General features: G+C 37.6%; 1 long non-coding RNA gene across 1 annotated transcript; it reads left to right on the top strand.

Moving 5' to 3' along the window:
- Positions 1–3,383: 3,383 nt before the first annotated feature.
- LOC121525544 lies at positions 3,384–11,340 on the top strand. The gene is made up of 14 exons (XR_005993228.1): positions 3,384–3,443; positions 4,613–4,672; positions 6,399–6,612; positions 6,735–6,810; positions 6,953–7,325; positions 7,412–7,485; positions 7,844–7,891; positions 8,350–8,555; positions 8,653–8,749; positions 8,932–9,090; positions 9,470–9,573; positions 9,659–9,803; positions 10,584–10,707; positions 10,849–11,340. It is a non-coding gene; the product is annotated as an uncharacterized LOC121525544 (long non-coding RNA).
- The last annotated feature ends 9,684 nt before the right edge of the window (positions 11,341–21,024 follow it).

Below are 21,024 nucleotides of genomic sequence, written 5' to 3'. Positions count from 1 at the left end.
TGACTCAGTTACTTAGTTTTAATTATAAACCTAGCCCAATCACACTCTAGTATTCAACAAAACTGGGAGCTGAAATACATAAAATATTTAGGTGTAAACATCCCCGAAGATCTAACAAAACTGTATAATCTTAATTTTGACCCACTGAATCATAAAATAAATGAGGCCATTAGGAGGTGGAATTTAATTCCAATATTAAGTTTTGAGTCTCGGATTGAGTCTATTAAAATGAATATCTTACCAAGAATACTGTACTTGTTTCAGACACTTCCAATCGAAATAACAGATAAACAATTTAATGACTGGGACAGACTATTATCATGGTACATTTGGCAAGGGAAAAAGCCAAGGATTAGATTCCAAACACTTCAATTACCAAAGATCAAAGGTGGACTAGCTCTCCCGTGTCTTCGACACTATTACATCTCTGCCCAGCTGAGAACTTTGGTTTGCTGGTGCAATTTTGATTTTCAGTCTAGATGGAAAAGTACTGAAGAAAATCAGTCCCAATACAGGCACGTTCGGTGGATAGGGTCCAGGAGGGAAATAGTGGAACCAAAGAGAGGAGCAGTTGTAATCAGACAGGATCATGTACCTCTACAGACATTAAAGAGTTCCTCAGGTCTGGAAGGAGATTGGTCCACAAGGGTCCAGAAGGGAAATAGTGGAACCAGAGAGAGGAGCAGTTGTTGTCAGACAGGATCATGTACCTCTAAAGCCATCCTCACATGTCCTCAGGTCTGGATGAGAAGGGTCCAGGACTGACACAGAGTGACCAGAGAGATGAGCAGTTGTAGTCAGACAGCATCATTTCCTTCTCAAGACATTACAAACGTCCTCAGAAATCCTCAGGTCTGGATGAGATGGTTCCAGGACTGACACAGAGGAACCAGAGAGAGGAGCAGTTGTTGTCAGACAGCATCATTTCCCTCTAAAAACATCCTCAGATGTCCTCAGGTCTGGAGGAGAACGATCCAGAATTGAAATAGTGGAACCAGAGAGAAGAGCAGTTGTAGTCAGACAGGATCATGTACCTCCAAAGGCATTACAAACATCCTCAGAGTTCCTCAGGTCTGGAGGAGAAGTGTCCAGGAGGGAAATAGTGGAACCAGAGAGAAAAGCAGTTGTAGTCAGTCAGCATCATTTCCCTCTCAAGACATTACAGACGTCCTCAGAAATCCTCAAGTCTCGAGGAGAAGGTTCCAGGACTGACACAGAGGAACCAGAAAGAGGAGCAGTTGTCAGAAAGCATGAGTTCCCTCTAAAGACATTACAAAAAATCCTCCAAGCTCAGGTAACGGACCTAGAAGGAAGGTCCTGCTGTAATAACATACGCATATACGGCATTAAAGAAGGCACGGAGGGTAGCTCAATGCTAACATTCATCGAAAACTTTCTGAAGGCAGAACTTACACTGGACATGAACACCGACTTGCTCATTCTGCGAGCTCACCGGTCAGTTGGCCCGAAACCAAGAGATGAAAATGTCTCAAGATCCATTCTGGTTAACCTCCAAAGATATGACACTAAGGACAAAATTCTCAAGGCGGCTTGGGCAAAGAAGATCACTTACAAAGGTAAAACGGTCACATTTGCACAGGATTTTCCCACCGAGGTTAATAACAAACTGAAGGAATACAGAGACATCAAGAAGATTCTCAAGGAGAAACAAGTCCGTTTCCAGACGCCATATACTGCAAAGATGAGGATTCACTGGGAAAACGGAGCATGCCTCTATAACAGTGAAGCTGAAGTAGCCCAGGATATGAGGATTGAGGCTCAAGGACTTTCAAAGACCGCAAGTATGAAACATACAAACGAAAAAGACTGAGGTATATGAAGATTTTTTATTCCACTTTTCACTTACTTCAACACTGACTAGTAATATCATGTTACAAATCTTCACATACACATTAAACTCACACCTGAGTCCCCAGCTGCTGCTGCAGATCCACACAGATACACTACACATACACATGCAAATACACACACCCCTCCTCACCAGTGACGATCATTTAACTATCAATACGAACACTCCAACTCACCTTTACTTTACATGAACATGCAGATAAATATGGGGGTTTAAATTATTTTTATGATTATTTAGTGACTGTTACCCTTTAAATCCCCATGGTAAATAAAACAATAATGAAAAGAAAAGAGATTGAATGACTGGCTCAAAGATAAAGGATGGTTTGCTGTTTGCAAAAAGGGAGCCCCTACATGATGTAGGACTGATTCTCCACCTGTACAGAAAGGGTTTATGAAGGTAAAAGGGCAGTGTAAGTCCCTGAAATTGGAAGTCATTTATGTAACAGTTCTAAACGTGATTATTGTTTTTGTTTGTTTCTCTTATAGTTCTCTTTTTTATGTTGATGTTGCCAGCACAGTTAAACTTATCTTAAGTAATGAATTATAGTAACTTTAGAGTGGTTTCCTGAAATGTAAATGGTTTGAATAATCCAGTGAAAAGGAGTAGGGTCATGTCAAAAATGAAAAGGGAAAAAAACCAAATCATATTTCTACAGGAAACACACTTATCCCAGATAGACCATGAGAAATTAAAAAGATTTGGATATAAGAACACATTTTATAGTTTCTTCAAAACAGGTCACAAAAGAGGGGTCGCTATATTAATTCATAATTCAATTAATTTTGAACTTGTTAGGAAGATCAGGGACAGTGATGGCAGATATATTTTAGTACAGGGCAGGTTGGAGAATAATCTGATCACCTTGTTTTGTGTTTACCTACCTCCACAAAGTGATCTCAAAGTTATGAAGAAGATTTTTGAACTGATGGTTTCAGAAACACAAGTAATATTACTATGTGCAGGAGACTTTAATACAATAATAAACAGAAAACTGGATACAACTAATAACAAGAGGACCGTGTCCCCTTTGACAAAATTACTGAGGAAGGGACTGAAGGAAAATGGATTATTTGATATTTGGAGGGACTTGTATGGGCTGAGATTTGTGCCACTAGAAACTGAATTTGAATAATGATATTGAATTCGGATAGCATGATTTGAATTTGAATTTTATGTTTTGAAACTGAATTTATTTACTTTGAAACTGAATTTATTTGCTTTGAAACTGAAATTTTTTACTTTGAAACTGAATTTATTTGCTTTGAAATTGAATTTGTTTGCTTTGAAATCGTATTTTATTCACTTGAGCATTCAACTCTATATTTTCATTTAATTCAAAAATAAAAAATTTAGTTTCAGTTCACTCAATTCAAATTCAGTTCTACAATTCAATTTCAGTTCAGTGGCACACCGATTACGTCATCCACTTCCGTGAGGAAGAGTAATCGAGCACAGATAGTTCTCAACTGAGCGGGACTGCCGAAAATAAATACAAAAAGAAGAACTGAGTGACGCGAGCGGGGTTGGCACCTTTTCCGTGATGTCTCAAGACCGGGGACTTAATAATCAGGTTTGTATTAAACTTTAAATTATTCATATTTATCATCGTTTACAGGAAAAAACCGCAATGCAAGTCCTAACATTACTGTAGTGATTGAAGCTAGCTACTAACTAACGTGGATCAGGATAGCGTCAGTCAGTCATGACAGGGTTAGCTAGCTTACAGTATTTTCCGCTAGTGCATGTAATGCTCAGCTATTGAAGTAGAAGCGGAGGGTGGTGGAAGTTGTTCCTCTAAAACAGCCAAGTTACCTTAACGCCATTTTAAATAGTTATTATTTTGCTATTCTGTGCTCCGTGCATGAATGAGCCTTTTAAATAATGACGGGGCGTAACGATGGAGGAGCGCCCCGCCAGAGGAGACTGTTTATTGTTTATTGTGATTTATTGATCACGGAGAGAAAACTTTTATAAAATTAATTAAAGTTCCCAGATGGTCGTCAAAAATCCCTCTCAGGTATAATCGGTCACTGATGTGAAACCCTGCGCTGTCAGACAGCCGTTCCCCCTGTTCATGCTTACCTGTTCATAACAGGTTGACTGGCTGTCAGACAGCGGTCTGTCCTGTTTTCTTGCGTGCAAAAATTACAGATAGTGATTTTTGAGCGTGATGGCACAATATGAGCAGCAGGCTTGTGGGAATTTAACGTTTTATGCGTGGTTACCACAATCTTGTGCTGAAATTAGGGCTGCGCACACTGACACATCTTAAAATCCAACCTGCATACAGCCACCTCCCTGGACTATGCTTACACATGTAGGCTACTTAGTATTTAAATCCTGTGTTTGTCTGCCAGAGATAACCAAGTATGACGATGAAGTATTAAAGATCTTGATGTTCTCTGTTTGAAAATAAAAAAAAATTACTAAGTTTATTGCTTCATTGTTATAAATTTTACAGGTAGACAGCTCAGAAGTTATAAGATCAGCCAGGCATCTGCTAAATTTATTGACCAACATGGCACCTTCCCCTAGCCCTGCTGGGCCCAGTGCCCAGACCACCCAAAAGACTCCCAGGTGTTGTGAAACTAGACACAACAAGTAACCTACACAAACTGATTAATGTACAACAATTCCATCACTTGACCTCTTAAGTTTTTGTAGCCCATTCATATAAATGTGGACTCATGTAAGCATCATTACTTGATGCATTGTCTTAACATGGTGTTATTCTTATAGACAGGGAAGAAGTCAGGAGAGGGGAGATGAGCGACCAAGTGTCCAGATGGAAATGACAAGGTTCTTCCCTTTTTTCTTTTTCAGGGTGCTTTTAAATATACAGTTGTGTTCAAAATAATAGTAGTCCCACATCACTAGCAAGATAAATCACTGTTTTTGTTAGAATTTCAACTTCTACACTGCAAGTAAGTTTCTTGAAGGTTTAGTAAAGGTATAGAAAACCAACAGACCCAACAGGCATGACGTGCATGCTGCTGATTCTGTGAAACTGAATCATTTACTGAAAGGGGCATGTTCAAAAAAATAGCAGTGCCAAGTTCAATTAGTGAGGTCATTGATTATGTGAAAAAAATGGGTGTTAAACAGGTGGCCCTTATTTAAGGATCAAGGCAACTGATGCTGCATATGCTGGCTGTGCATTTGTCCTTGAAAAACAGAGTAAAATGGGTCGTTCAAGACACTGTTCAGAAGAAGAGCGTTCTTTGATTAAGAAATTAATAAAAAAGGGGAAAACCTATAAAGAAGTGCAGAAAATGATAGGCTGTTCAGCTAAAATGATATCAAACGCTTTAAAATGGTAGCCAAAACCAGAAAGGCAAGGAAGAAAAAGAAAAACAACTATTCAAATGGATCGGAGAATAACCAAAATGGCAAAGGCTCAGCCAATGATCAGCTCCAGGAGGATCAAGGAAGATCTAATATTGCCTGTGAGTACTGTAACAATCAGACGATGTCTATGTGAAGCCAAGCTACCAGCAAGAAGCCCACGCAAAGTCCCATTGTTAAAAAAATACATGTGCTGAAGCGGTTACAATTTGCCAAAGAACATATTGACTGGCCTAAAAAGAAATGGCGTAATATTTTGTGGACTGATGAGAGTAAGATTGTTCTTTTTGGGTCTAAAGGCCACAGACAGTTTGTCAGACGTCCTGCAAACACTGAATTCAAGCCACAGTACATAGTGAAGACGGTGAAGCATGGTGGTGCAAGCATCATGATATGGGGATGTTTCTCGTACTATGGTGTTGGTCCTATTTATCGCATACCAGGGATCATGGATCAGTTTGAGTACATCAGAATACTGGAAGAAGTCATGTTGCCATATGCTGAAGAGGAAATGCCCTTGAAATGGGTGTTTCAACAAAGACAATGACCCCAAACACACCAGCAAGCGAGCAAAATCATGGTTCCAGACAAACAGAATTCAAGTAATGGAGTGGCCAGCACAATCCCCGGACCTTAATCCCATAGAAAACTTGTGGGCTGACATAAAAAATGCTGTTCATGAGGCAAAACCAAGAAATACAGAGGAATTGTGGAACGTAGTACAATTGTCCTGGGCTGGAATACCTGTTGACCGATGCCAGAAGTTGGTCGACTCCATGTACCACAGATGTGAAGCAGTTATCAGAAACTGTGGTTATGCAACTAAATATTAGTTTATGATTCTCAGGAAAGTTGAATCTTCAAGCATTTCTTAGTTTATACAATACATTTTTGAGTTTGTAAAGAAAGATGTCAACACTGCTATTTTTTTGAACATTATATTTCTTGACTTTCTGTCAAATATTATCAAATTCAATTACTTTTTCCAATTTTCTTGCTTTGAAATAGAATGTGCATGTCCCCAATGCATTTGTGTTCATTAAAAAACAATTTATTTGAAGAATTATGAGGTTTACTCACCTTTTTAAACACACTGCTGTTATTATGAACATAACTGTATATATCATTTATCAATCATGTACAGTTGTATCGTGTTATATCTGATTACATCTCCTCACAGGTCATTTCCTGGACTATTTGGATCAAGGGGGAAGCGTCGGTGCCTTCGAGGGCCTTCTAAAAACTTAGTGAGAGGAAGAGAGCTAAAAGTAACATTCTACCTGTTGCCCAAAGTTCTTGAGTGCACACCTAAAGGCGCTGAAGAATTTGTTCATTTGCAAGTTGGTTTGGGATGCAGGTCTGCATTGATTTCTGAGACCGACAATCATAATCAGGTGAGGCAATGTTCCACTTTTAATGAAAATATTTTATATGGTCCAATTTAATAATATAGTCATTTTTCAAAGGTGCTTTTATCAATATGTTTGTGATTTTTTAAAAAATCTCTCTCTTTAAGGTATGTTCAGCACTCGCAGTTCTTTATCCAAAACTGGACTGTGTTTCTGGAGGCTGGCTCTTGTACAAAGCAGCAGGTAAATAGACCCTACCAATGGCAAATCCCATCTTTTTAATCAATAGTTGTATATTTATCTGTGTCATATGATGACCATGAGTAGAATAGTGATGCGCACTGTTTTATTATAATATAATTCAAACATGAATTCTTCCTGTTAGGAGGATGGGGTTCGCGAAAACTTGCAATGGTGTCTCCAGAGGATAGTGGATATAATGGATTTCTTTTGAAATCTGCAAGTGCAGGAGGAAAGAGTGTCCTATACATTGCCCCGTTACAAGATGAGCTTGACACCGAACCGCTGCCTCCTGACTCCACATCCTTTTGCAAAATGCCAAGGCCAATGTGCCACTCGTGCCACACAAGCTGCACGTTTTTACATGCAGATCCTAGCACTGCATGTAAAAACGTGTCAGCCTTCAGAATTTAAGCATCATATCACAGAACCATATTGTTTTTTGAAGCTTATTTGTTTTTTGTTTCTGTTAACAGGATACACAGGATGATGTGGTTTTTTTAACCTCAAACACAGAAGTATGTTGTAATGACTTGAGTGTATATTTTTGAGCCATTATTTTTTCTGGTTCTCAAATTAAACATTTTATTATTTACAGTTGCAGACTGTGTGCCCAGTCTGTGGCGAAGAATTTCCTCCTGATAAGGTGGAGGAACATGCAAGTGACTGTGGAGAGAGGTGAGAGAATCTTTCAGTGGTTTCCAAAATATGTTGTATCATTTTGGTTTGGGATCCCCTTCAAATATCTGTTTTTTCCACCCATGTATTCATGTTTAGATCAGTTGCATGTAATGCTCTGAATACTGTTTTTTATTTTTGACTATTTTTTCATGTCACTTGCAATTAGATTTTTATTTACCAGATATTTTAAACTGTAAGACATTGCTAAATTTTAAATAGTTCACTTTAAGCACTAACTTTGAAAATTGTTTTGTATGTGGCTTTTTCTACTGGATGTATTTTACACCTTTTTAGGTTTGAAGTTATAGGATATGGATTTCCCTTTCAACTTCATACTTGTGCTTTGTCATTGCAGCAGTGCAGACTTCGATGCAACTTCAAACCACAAAATTGATATTTCTAGGTTTGTATGCTTTAGTAGTCTTCTTCAACACTCAACTGAGTGTGCAAGGTTGTAGTTCTTAGAAACTGTAGATCAAATACCGCTTATCATGTACAAGAAACCAGGCACCAGTGGTAGGCTATACTGAACAGAAGAAACAAAATGTTTATAACCACAGTTTTGAAAATGTATTACATTACAGACTTAACACATAACATGCATTCCAAAATCACAATTAATTATTATCCTTTATTTTACCAGGAAAAAAAAACCTTTGAGATTTAGAATCTCTATTACATGGGAGTCCTGGCCAAGAGTGCCCACAATACACAGAGTTCATAAAAACAGACATGCACAACAATAACAATTAACATTAATTAAAATAATTATACTTTAAAAACATCTGACTCTGACCAAAATATATGTATCAGTAAAAACACACAATTACAGCACAATTAAAGTATTTAATTCTCTGTCAGCCTTGAGGACATTCTGCAAGCTGTCTCTGCTGCTGTTAACAAAGAGGAAGAATTTCCAGTAACTGTGTCGAGGGCCAATATGGTGGAGCGAGGCCTTGCTCAGTGGAAACGCCAAAAGAAGGCTTTGCCTACTAACATGCTAAAAGTCACATTCATAGGGGAGTCAGGTGTCGACACAGGGGCATTAAGAAAGGAGTTCCTCACAGGTATACACATATTTGAAGTTTGACTTAAATCATTTAAACACAAATTGCAATTATTGCAACAGTTACATGAATTATTTTGTTTCTTTTTTATGAAAAGACATGGTTGCAGGCATTGAGCAAAAGCTATTTGAGGGTGACCAGAGTGGAAAATGCCCCAAATATTCCATGCTGGATCTTGATCATGCAAACTTCAGGTATGCCATCCTTACATGCATTGGGGTCCATAAGTTTGGGTCCTTAAACTAGATTTTGTTTGTATTCATTGTTGTAATGCTTTTTATATTCAGATGGCATGGTATGGTTTCCCACTTTGTATAACTTTCCGTGATTGGGGGAAGAGTCTTGTTCTCAGAGACTGTTTATTTTTACTTTTCAGAAGTGCTGGTGAAATTTGGGCTGTGAGTCTGGCTCAAGGTGGGCCACCACCCTGCTGTCTCAAACTTTGGGTCTACAAATACTTGTGTGATGGAGAGCTGCAGATACAGCATATACAGAAAGAGGATGTCTGTGATTGGATAAACTGATTATCTCACAGGTAAGCGGCTTAGAGAAATGACTGCCTTAAAATGTATGTTATTGCATTTTCATAAGGACTTCCCACCTGTCATACAGTGCATCTGGAAAGTATTCACAGCGCTTCACTTTTTCCACATTTTGTTATGTTACAGCCTCATTCCAAAATGGAATAAATTCCTTTTTTTCCTCAAAATTCTACACACAACACCCCATAATGACAACATGTAAAAGTTTTTTTTGTTGTGTGTAGAATTTTGAGGAAAAAATGAATTTATTCCATTTTGGAATGAGGCTGTAACATAACAAAATGTGGAAAAAATGAAGCATTATGAATACTTTCCGGATGCAACTGTATATTATTCTGTTCATCTGTTTGTTTGTGTGTTCTTCTCTGTAAGGTTGAGTCAGCCACAGAAGCTGACATCACTGAACTCACTGAGGAAATTCTGAACTGTGGATATCATGGACCTATCTGTGTTGAAAAGAAAGAAGACATTGTTCGGTATAATTTTTTTTACACTGTGCTGATGACTTAATTGTTTGATTTAGTTAACTTTCAACTCATACAGATTTTTTCTTTATTTTAGCTCTGTTGTTCTTCATGCCATCCTACGGCTGCAGCCTTTTCTCTGTCAGCTGCGTGAAGGTCTGACACTGTATGGTCTGGCTGATTTAATGAGCCAGTACCCAAAGATCTGCCAACCACTCTTTGTTCCCGGGAAAGAGGTGAAGGTGAGTAATGAAGCTAAAGCTGAGCTTTAGTCCAGAGAGCATTTCTGACCACTAATGGTGATTGCAAATCCTTAACTTTTTATACCAACTGATCTCATGTACATTTCACTTTACATTAGGGACTCAGAGGATTTGGGGGGGTCACTGGAAAGAAATACTGAATTAATGTATTTATGTTGTCATGATTTCTTTTTATGTCAAACAATAATTTTTTTTTGCAAAATGTTGGTACCACTGATATCTGTTAACACCCCTGATAGTTGGTAAACTTTCCAGTGACTTGGGCCCTTAATTGATTTGTAATTCAATGAGAATCTTTTTTTTTTTAATTTAAAAAATAAAAGCCAACCAAAAAAAGTGAAGATAGACAATGGTATGATACACTGGATAGGGAAGTAGTAACTTTTATTTGTTGGATAACCTGACCATTATGACAGTCTGATTCTTCCTGACCAGCAAGGTGTTAATCATTGATAGGGCCCTTTTTTTTCTTATGTAGAAAATAAATGACAGGAAAGCAACTTATGGATTTATAAATCAAAAACCCTGTTTGATATTGGGGAAAATCTAATTTGTCCAGGTCATGGTCATTCGGGAAAAACTACAAGAGAGATGTGACTTGTTAGAGTTTGTGAAGATGTTTCACCTCTCATCCAAGAAGATTTCATCAGTTCCTCTCAGATGAGAGGTGAACAACTTCCAAATATTTCTCTTGTTGAGTTTTCTAAACCTACTATGATTTTTACAAGTCTAACAGTGTTTCATTGTTTCTCTCACCAGGCTGATGCTGACTTTGTTTTTACATCATTCCATCCCGAGTTCAGTGAGAAGGGCTCCAACAAAGAACAGGTGGAAGTTCGCATCATGAACCATCTACAGGACTTCTTGCAAGAGCTTGAAACAAGTAATTGCCCTTAATCCTCCCTCCATTTTACACATTTAGTGATGATAATGATGACATTCAAAATTTCAACTCTAACGTTGCTTGTATATTTAATCAATATGCTATCTTTTATTCACACAATTGCTTTTTGTATTGAAAAAGGTGAACCGACAGAGGAGGGTGACAATCCAGGTTCCCTCTCCCCAAGTACATTCCTGCAGTGGCTCACAGAACAAGGCCATGTGCCTCTGCTGCCTGAGGAGAAGAACACCTTTAAACTGTTTGTGAAGTTCGATCACACCTGTCACGTGAAGTACGGTGCTCATGCAGTTTGCTACCCAACTGTTTCTGCATGCATCAATACCATCCATCTGCCTGTTCAGCATATGCAAACCTTTAATGCATTCAAGCAAGTCATGACAGAGGCCTTCTATCAAGGGCAAGGATTTCATCAGGTTTGAGTTAATGCAGTGTTAGAATACTGATACTGTAGTTTACTGTTGGGTACTGTTTTTAATGCTGTTTACCTATTATGCATTTACACACGTGTAGGTTCAGGATGTTACACATTTGATAAATGGTTCACACCATCTGGTCATTTCACAGATCTTTCTTTTGAAATGCAGTTGACCCAACCCCTCTAGTAACACTGAGTTATGAGAGGAAATAATAAAAAATGAATTTCTTAAAATAAACACATGTATGAGTTGCTGATTTACTTTATTTACAATTTGTGATAAATACATATTTTATCACTTAAGCATAAGAAAGTTACAGAGAAGCTGCTGTATCAGCTTAACAGAATATGGGTGTACACTTAAGACTTGGAAAAAAATAATAACTATTATAAAGTAAGGTAATTTTAAGTATTTAGTATTAACTAAAGTATTGGAATATCAGTTTCCGTTGTTTTTATATGACTGTAAAGCACTGATCATCAACTGGCAGCCCGGGGGCCACGTCAGGCCCCCTAAAGCTTCCTGTCTGCCCCAAAAGATCATTAAGTTCAGAAAAGGAGGAAAAAAAGATTTTAAGAGTATCCTTTGGCTTTAAATGGCTGCAGCTGTTAAATCCATCCAACAAACAATTAACATCGAAATAGTTTTAGAATTACTTACCATTTGATCTGTTTTTACAGAAATTTATGGTCAAAATAAATTGTTTACAAAATAGTTTGCAGAAGTGCCACAACAATTGGCAGAAAAAGTTGTGAAAAGAGGTTAAAATTTGTCAAAAAATGATAAAAGAGGAAAAAAGGGGCAAAAGGTATCAAAACTTGGTTACAAATGACAAACAGTGCAAGAAAATAGGTTAAAAAGTGGTAAAATTTGAAATGGCAAAAATTGATAATAGGGTCAACAAAGGGGATATAACATGCAGGAAAAGTTGTTTAAAGTTGTCTAAAATCTTTCAAAAAGAAGGTTCAAGAGGCAAAAAGTATCAACAATGGGTTAAAAGGGAGAAAAATGGTTTTGAAGTTGCAAAAATTGTTGAAAAAAAGTAATACAAATGGGTTAAAAAGTGACAAAAGCGGATAAAAGAGTGGCACAAAGGGGATAAAACATTCAGGAAAAGTGGTACAAAAGGGGTTAAAATCTTCCAAAAATTGGGTTAAAGAGGCAAAAGTATCAAAAAGGGGTTAATATTGGTGCTAAATGATGGTGCTAATTAGGGAGGCCCCATTCTCTTGAGTTTTCAGGGGTCTGACCAATCCTGTTGTCAGGCCTGTCTCCTTTTGGCTTGCTGCATTACAGATAATAGGGATAGCTCTCACTGGTAATGACTACAAATGTCCTGTAGTTCAAAGGAAAATACAAATACTACTACAATAATATTTCAATCAGACCAAAATATTTATTGAATTTTTGTATGTTTAAAGTCCGGCCCCCAGAGTTTTTGTTTAGACTAAATCTGGCCCTTGTGCAGATGTACATGATGACCCCTGCTGTAAAGAGAACACATTATTTACAGCTCTTAGCATTTAGCTCTCTGATTGTCACAGTAATGACTTTCAGTTACGGTTAAGTAAGTACAAGGCATGTGAGAGTGTGGTCAAATAAATGTCTCTTCCAAAGCAATGTGAAGGAGAAAGCCGATCAGTGGCAAGGTGAAGAGTCTGGATGTCTTCAGCGCTGAGCGGACATTCCATTTCTGGCACTGTAACACCTGCAGTATTAGAAACTGCAAGCCCTGAGCTCTCCCAATCAATTTCTTCCATCTGGAGTTCCTAAACCAAAATGTATGTTATCAGTACATACAGTGCTTAACAAATTTATTAGACCACCAGCCAGAGTAAGGTGTTTACTACTGCTGTACTGGATTAACAGTATTAATAACCAGTATGAGTGAGTATTTATTTAGCAAAACACCCATAAATAACTGAGCTTGAACATATACAATGGGGCTGTGTCTTGGTGCTGTAGATAGTTCAGCACAGCAAACAGCTCACAGCTCTTTTTCTGCATTTTATCTTAATTTTTAAAAAGGTTATATAAATACAAGGGGAAGTATTACTAGATTAATTTTCAGTTCAGACCAATTTATTTATTCCATAGTAGAAATACATTTCTCGCTCTCTATTACATACATTCTCACATACAAAAAACGGCCAACAACATACAGTGGTTGTTTTAGCAGATATGTTGGTTACAGCATGACTGAGCCAACAATAGTGATTATATGTGTAGAAGTAATGTAGTCTGGAAAATGTTGTGATCTTAAGTCTATCTTTAGTTAGCATCAGCTTTAGCTAGCTGACAACTTAAGTGACCGATTGTGACCCAATTATTAGTCAGTCCTGATGTGTTTCAAAGGAAAGTGAGATAACGCTTTAAAGATTTAAAATGGTAGGGGGACTAGATGTGGTTTTAGCAACTTGGAGGCCCCAGGCAAAGACAAATGTGAGGCCCACCCTAATACCACTCATCTCAACTTGTTTGATGACCACCATATGAATGTGATTTAACAGAAGTAGCACAGTGTGCCACTAATAACACATTCAACTTCATTCAGTGTAAGATAACCTGCATTATAACCAGCATCTGTTAGGTTAAGTGAATAGTTGGTTACAGTTGGACAAACTGTATCCACCATAGAGAATAAAAAAACAAATGTAAATCTGACATCTCCTCCAAAGAGATATGACAATAAAGACTCTCTGTACTTAAATTACTTTTATGCCCAAACTTGTGGCTTTTCTTCATCATTTTCTGAAGTTCATGTACTCTCCTGTCCTTAGGGTTTCATGTTTTCAGATACATCTTAGTAAGTGTATCTGACCCAAGGTCTTATTAAAAACATAGTGCAGTTAATTTGTATTTCTGCATTAAATTTGCTGTATTACATAGGTTTTTATTATGTTTTTAAGAGGAAAACTAATAGGCAATATTTCAAGTTTTTTATCATCTGAATAATCCTGTACTGCAGCAAAACAGGGGTGTCAATCTCATTGTGGGCCGGGGATGGGATTTGCTCCAATGAGACATCCTGCAGACTGAACGATTTTCTAGCAACAGAATTTCCCTGCACGTCATCTAAACAAGTGAGGCAAAAATATGCTGTCCTTGTAACATTACAATTTTTACAGATTTTTTAATGAACAGGTAAGCATGAACAGGGGGAACGGCTGTCTGACAGCGCAGAGTTTCACATCAGTGACCGATTATACCTGAGAGGGATTTTTGACGACCATCTGGGAACTTTAATTAATTTTATAAAAGTTTTCTCTTCGTGATCAATAAATCACAATAAACAATAAACAGTCTCCTCTGGCGGGGCGCTCCTCCATCGTTACGCCCCGTCATTATTTAAAAGGCTCATACATGCACGGAGCACAGAATAGCAAAATAATAACTATTTAAAATGGCATTAAGGATCTTGGCTGTTTTAGAGGAACAACTTCCACCACCCTCCGCTTCTACTTCAATAGCTGAGCATTACATGCACTAGCGGAAAATACTGTAAGCTAGCTAACCCTGTCATGACTGACTGACGCTATCCTGATCCACGTTAGTAGCTAGTCACTACAACCAATCACTACAGTAATGTTAGGACTTACATTGCGTTTTTTTCCTGTAAACGATGATAAATATGAATAATTTTAAGTTTAATACAAACCTGATTATTAAGTCCCCGGTCTTGAGACATCACGGAAAAGGCGCCAGCCCTGCTTGCTTCACTCAGTTCTTCTTTTTGTATTTATTTTCGGCAGTCCCGCTCAGTTGAGAACTATCTGTGCTCGATTACTCTTCCTCACGGAAGTGGATGACGTAATCGGTGTGCCACTGAACTGAAATTGAATTGTAGAACTGAATTTGAATTGAGTGAACTGAAACTGAATTTTTTATTTTTGAATTAAATGAAAATATAGAGTTGAATGCTCAAGTGAATAAAATACGATTTCAAAGCAAACAAATTCAATTTCAAAGCAAATAAATTCAGTTTCAAAGTAAAAAATTTCAGTTTCAAAGTAAAAAAATTCAGTTTCAAAGCAAATAAATTCAGTTTCAAAACATAAAATTCAGTTTCAAAACATTAAATTCAAATTCAAATCATGCTATCCGAATTCAATATCATTATTCAAATTCAGTTTCTAGTGGCACAAATCTCAGCATCCTTCAGATAAATGTTACACCTTTTACTCAGCCCCCCATGCAGTATATTCTAGAATAGATCATGTCTTTATGTTTCAAAATGACAGACACAGGATCTTCAGTTGTGATATTGGAACCAGGGACATTTCAGATCATTCACCAATTTTCCTAAAGTTACATTTAGATAACAGGCCAAGGAAAACCACTTGGAGATTAAATACCAGTCTATTGAACAATAAAACAGTCATACAACAAATAAAAAAGGAAATTCAGACCTTTTTGGAATTCAATGATAATGGTGAAACTAATCCAAACATACTGTGGGACACCCTAAAGAAAGTAATGACAGGGAAATTTATTTCTCTTACTACAGCGATGAAAAGAACAAAGGACTCGAAAATAAACTAAAAGATTAGAAAGACAACATAGTGAAGATAAGAACCCCGTAACAATGCTTAAAATTCAAGAAACAAGAACCCAAATTTTGGATATATATAAGGAAGATATCAAGAAAAAATATAGATTTCTTAAACAGTCTTATTATGAGGTGGTCCAAAAGCTACTAAACTACTGGCTAAGAAAATTCGTAAAAAGCAGGTGTCACAATCAGTGTTTAAAGTAGAGGACCCTAAAACAGGGAAAGTATACAGGGACTTAGAGATAGACACTGCATTTCAAACATACTATCAGGCACTTTATTCACAACCAAAACAAGGATGTAAGGAAAATATAAAATTATTCTTGAATTCATTAGACCTTCCTACAATTGGAGAACAGCAAAACAAATGCATTACAGCACAAATTACAATGAAAGAACTAGAGACAGAATTTAAAAAAAGTAAAAAATAATAAGACACCAGGAAGGTGTCAGGTCTACCAGCTGAATGGTATAAGACATTTAGAGAAGAGCTGAATCCAGTACTCCTTAACTCATTTAACTGGACACTGGAAAATTTATCTATATCACCTTCCTGGGCTGAAGCTATCATTAAAGTTATACCCATAGACACATAGACAGAGAGGCAGGTTCAACTTTAAGCTGTATGCAATCATGCACAGTGACCATGGGTTCCACTTTCAGCTGTATACAGTTATATACAGATAAGAAGGGTTCAAATTATGCTGTAGACAGTTATATACAGAGAAGCAGGTTCAACTTTAATCTGTCAACAGTTATATACAGAGATGCAGGGTCAACTTTCAGCTGTATACATCTATATAACAGAGAAGCAGGTTAAATGCTAAGCTGTATACAGCTATATACAGAGAAGAAGGGTTCCTCTTTAAGCTGTATACAGCTATATACAGAGATGAAGCGTTCCTCTTTAAGCTGTATACAGCTATATACAGAGAAGAAGGGTTCCTCTTTAAGCTGTATACAGCTATATACAGAGATGAAGGGTTCAACTTTAAACTGTATACAGTTATACACACTGTGTATAACTGTATACAGCCCTCTTCTCTGTAAATAACTGTATACAGCTTAAATTGAACCCTAGGCAGGGTAAACTTTAGGCTGTAAACAGCTATATACAGTGAAGCACGTTCCACTTTAAACTGTATACAGTTATTTACAGAGAAGCATCTTCCACTTCAAGCTGTATACAGTTTTTTCCACAGACGAAGGGTTCAACTTTAAAGTGTATAAAGTTATATTCATAAAAGAAGGGTTAACCTTAAGCTGTATGCAGCAATATACAGTGAAGCAGGTTTAACTTTCAGCTGTATACAGTTATATACAGAGAAGGAGGTTCACCTCTGAGATGAATACAGTTATATACAGAGAAACAGGTTAACTCTAAGCTGTATACATCTATAAACAGAGAAGAAGGGTTTTATCTATAAGCTATATACAGCTTTATACAGAGAAGCAGGGTTCTATCTATAAGCTGTATTCAGCTACATACAGAGAAGTAGGTTAAGTGATCAGCTGTATACAGTTATATACAGAGAAGCAGGCTCAACTTTATGTTGTATACAGTTATATACAGAGAAGCAGGCTCAGCTTTAAGCTGTCTACAGCTTTATACAGAGAAGCAGGATCAACTTTTAGCTGTATACAGTTATTTACAGAGAAGAGGGCTGTATACAGTTATACACAGTGTGTATAACTGTATACAGTTTAAAGTTGAACCCTTCATCTCTGTATATAGCTGTATACAGCTTAAAGAGGAACCCTTCTTCTCTGTATATAGCTGTATACAGCTTAAAGAGGAACCCTTCTTCTCTGTATATAGCTTTATACAGCTTAGCATTTAACCTGCTTCTCTGTTATATAGATGTATACAGAGAAAGGGGTTCAATTTTAAGCTGTATACAGCTATATGCAGAGAAGCAGGTTCAACTTTTGGTTGTACACAGTTATATACAGAGAAGCAGGTTCAACTTTAAGTTGTATACTGTTATATACAGGGTAGCAGGTTTAACTTTAAGCTTTATACATCTATATGCAGAGAAGCAGGGTTCTATCTATAAGCTGTATACAGTTTAATACATAGAAATAGGTTCAAGTTTGAGCTGTTAACAGTTATATAAAAAGAAGGGTTCAAATTAATCTGTATACAGTTATATACAGAGAAGCAGGATCAAGTTTAAGCTGTATACAGATGCAGAGAAGCAGGTTCAACTTTAGGTTGTATACAGTTATATACAGAGAAGCAGGATCAAGTTTAAGCTGTATACAGATGCAGAGAAGCAGGTTCAACTTTAGGTTGTATACAGTTATATACAGAGAAGAAGGGTTCAACTTCAAGCCGTATACAGCTATATACAGAGAAGCAGGGTTCTATCTATAAGCTGCACAAAGTTTTATACAGAGAAGCAGGTTCAACTTTAAGCTGTAAACTGTTATAAAAGAAGGGTTAAAATTAAGCTGTATACAGTTATATACAGAGAATCAGGGTTCAGCTTTAAACTGTATACAGCTATATACAGAGAAGCAGGTTTAACTCAAAGCTTTATACAGCTATATACAGAGACGCTGGTTAAACTTTAAGTTCTAAACTTAAAGTTTACAGGGTTCTACCTATGAGCTTATTACAGCTATATAGAGATGCAGGGTTCTATCTATAAGCTGTATAAAGCACAGAGACGCAGGTTTAATTGTAAGCTGTAAACAGCTATAAACAGAGAAGCAGGGTTAAACTTTAAGCTGTATACAGGTATATGCAGAGAAGCAGGTTAAACTTTAAGCTGTACAAAGCTATAAACAGAGGGTTCTATCTATAAGCTTAATACAGCTATATACAGAGAAGCAAGTTTCTATCTATAAGCTTAATACAGTTATATACAGAGAAGCAAGTTTCTATCGATAAGCTTAATACAGCTATATACAGAGAAGCAAGTTTCTATCTATAAGCCTAATACAGTTATATACTGAGCAGCAGGGTTCTATCTATAAGCTTAATACAGCCATATATACAGAGACACAGGTTAATATTTAAGCTGTATACAGCTATATACAGACAAGCAGTGTTCTATCAAGAAGCTGTTTACAGGTATATACAAAGAAGCTTTTTCAACTTTATGCTTTATACAGTTATATACAGAGATGCAGGTTCACTTTAAGCTGTATACAGCTGTTCAACTTTGTCTGGTTCAACTTTAAGTTATATAGAGTTATATACAATGCAATACAATACAATACAATACAAGAACTTTTTTTTATCCCCGAAGGGAAATTCAATTGTCTGGGAGTCTCTTCAGTTTACTTTATTATTATCCAGTCCAATTGTTGATGGCATGAAAGATTTTCTAAATCTTTCTGTCTTGCAGTGCAGGGATAGGAGCCGTCCACTACCGTTGTTTTGTTGCTCACTGAGGGAGATATGAAGTGGATGATCCATGTTCCTCAGAATGGCCTCCACCTTGCTCAGTGCATGTCTCTCCACCTCATCCTCCAATAAGTCCAACTTATTATCCAGGTGTACACCTAAATATTTACATGATGTCACCACCTCGATGTCCACGCCACAAGTGTTCACTGGCTGAAGAGGGGGTTTGGATCTGCAGAAATCTATGATCATTTCCTTTATCTTTGAGGTGTTGAGTAGCAGGCAGTTTTTGTGACTCCAGTCCCTGAAGGCACTTATCAGATCCCTGTATTCGGCTTCATACATGCCACGATAGCAGTGTCATCAGAGTATTTCTGAATGAGGTCTGATGTATACAGTGTGAACAGGAATGGAGCCAGGACTGTAAGGAGAGGACAGCAAAATGTAGCTGGAACCTGAACTTGCTAAAGCATTTGAACTAATGACAAAAAAAAATTAATGGTGGCCAAGCTTGACCCATTAACTAAGACAGTCCTCTCTCATACCAGTGAACTGAAGCGAGCTAGCGACAGGCTTGACTATTAGGTCGTTTCCACCGAGCGGTCCGGCTCAGTTCGGTGTGGTACAGCACACTTTTTTTGGCGTTTCCATAGAGAAAGGGTCCCAAAAAACTGACCCGTACCGTCCCACTTTTCGGCACCCTTCCGTAGGGGTGCCAATCTTACCTACTCGTACCAAAAAGGTGGAGCTACACACACGACAATAGGGGCTGCACTGACGACACGTCAGCACATGACTCACTTGCTGGCCTCCGGGCTTCAATGATGGAAGTGTGCACAGTGAGAAGCGGGCAAAAACAGGAGAAAAATGGACTAATATGTGCCTAAATGGGAAATATTTGGACTCGACAGAGATCCAAACTGTTTCCTAGTCTGTGGATATTGGTATCTGGCCACAAATCAAGTTTCCTGACATTTATCTGGATGATTTTAAGAACACAAAGCAGAGCCTGAAGGCTCACATCAGCCTGATCCATCTGCGATGGATGAGAAACTAAATTAATGCTTATGTTTTGTGAATACGAAGCCTTTGAACAGTTCATTCTCATCTGTAACTAGTTATTAATCTACGTCTTACGTTAGATAACCTGTGAAAACATCGCTCTGTGGTTGTTGAACGGACTCGTAAAACTTCAGGCTGCAGAGTATTTTTAAACGAGATCAGCGCACCCTGGATTTGTGACTTAATCTAGCTTGATTTAAACACCAGCTCAACTTTTACTTTATTTTTTAATGTGGTGAATTCTCACAGTTCAGCTCTAAACTTTCATATTTTGTCGTATAAACTGTTCTAGACTAGATATATTCTCATATTAACGTAGCGTTACGACTCAAACCGTCTCTGTACACGTATTCCATCAGCTGAGGATCTGTACTGACAGATGTAGTTATTTTTTTAAAAGCACTTTCAGCTGAAATAAAGCTGTTTACTGCTTATTCCCGACTGACTTCTGTCACTCATCCTTTCTATAACTCTGCAGCTGGAACAGCTGACTCGCGCTGTCTGTGACTTTACATGCATGCTTTTACAGCCCCGCCCACCCAAGTGAGAGCACGGGTGTCTGTGGAAACGCTAACTATTTTGGGGTTTAGCATAGCAAACCATACCAAACCGAACTGAATCAAACCGGACCCCCTGATGGAAACACGGCTTAAGTGGAAGCTAGAATGCTAGAGGTGGAGACTGCTAACGAGCCACAACAAGCTAAGATGCTAGCTCTGGAGAATAAAGTTGAGTTCCTCACAGACCACATTGACGAACTGGAAAACAGAGGACGGAGAAAGAATATTCGTGTTCTCAACATCCCAGAGAATGTCGAGGGGAGGAATGCTTTGGACTTTTTTGAACATGGGCTACCAACTTTTCTCAACATGGAGACCAAGGGAGGCTGGGTAAAGCTAGAAAGAGCACAC

This window comes from Cheilinus undulatus, linkage group 17 (assembly GCF_018320785.1).
Source record: "Cheilinus undulatus linkage group 17, ASM1832078v1, whole genome shotgun sequence".
Lineage (NCBI taxonomy): Eukaryota > Metazoa > Chordata > Actinopteri > Labriformes > Labridae > Cheilinus > Cheilinus undulatus.
The sequence above is the reverse complement of the archived record's forward strand: the minus strand, read 5'-3'. Positions and strand labels throughout refer to the sequence as shown.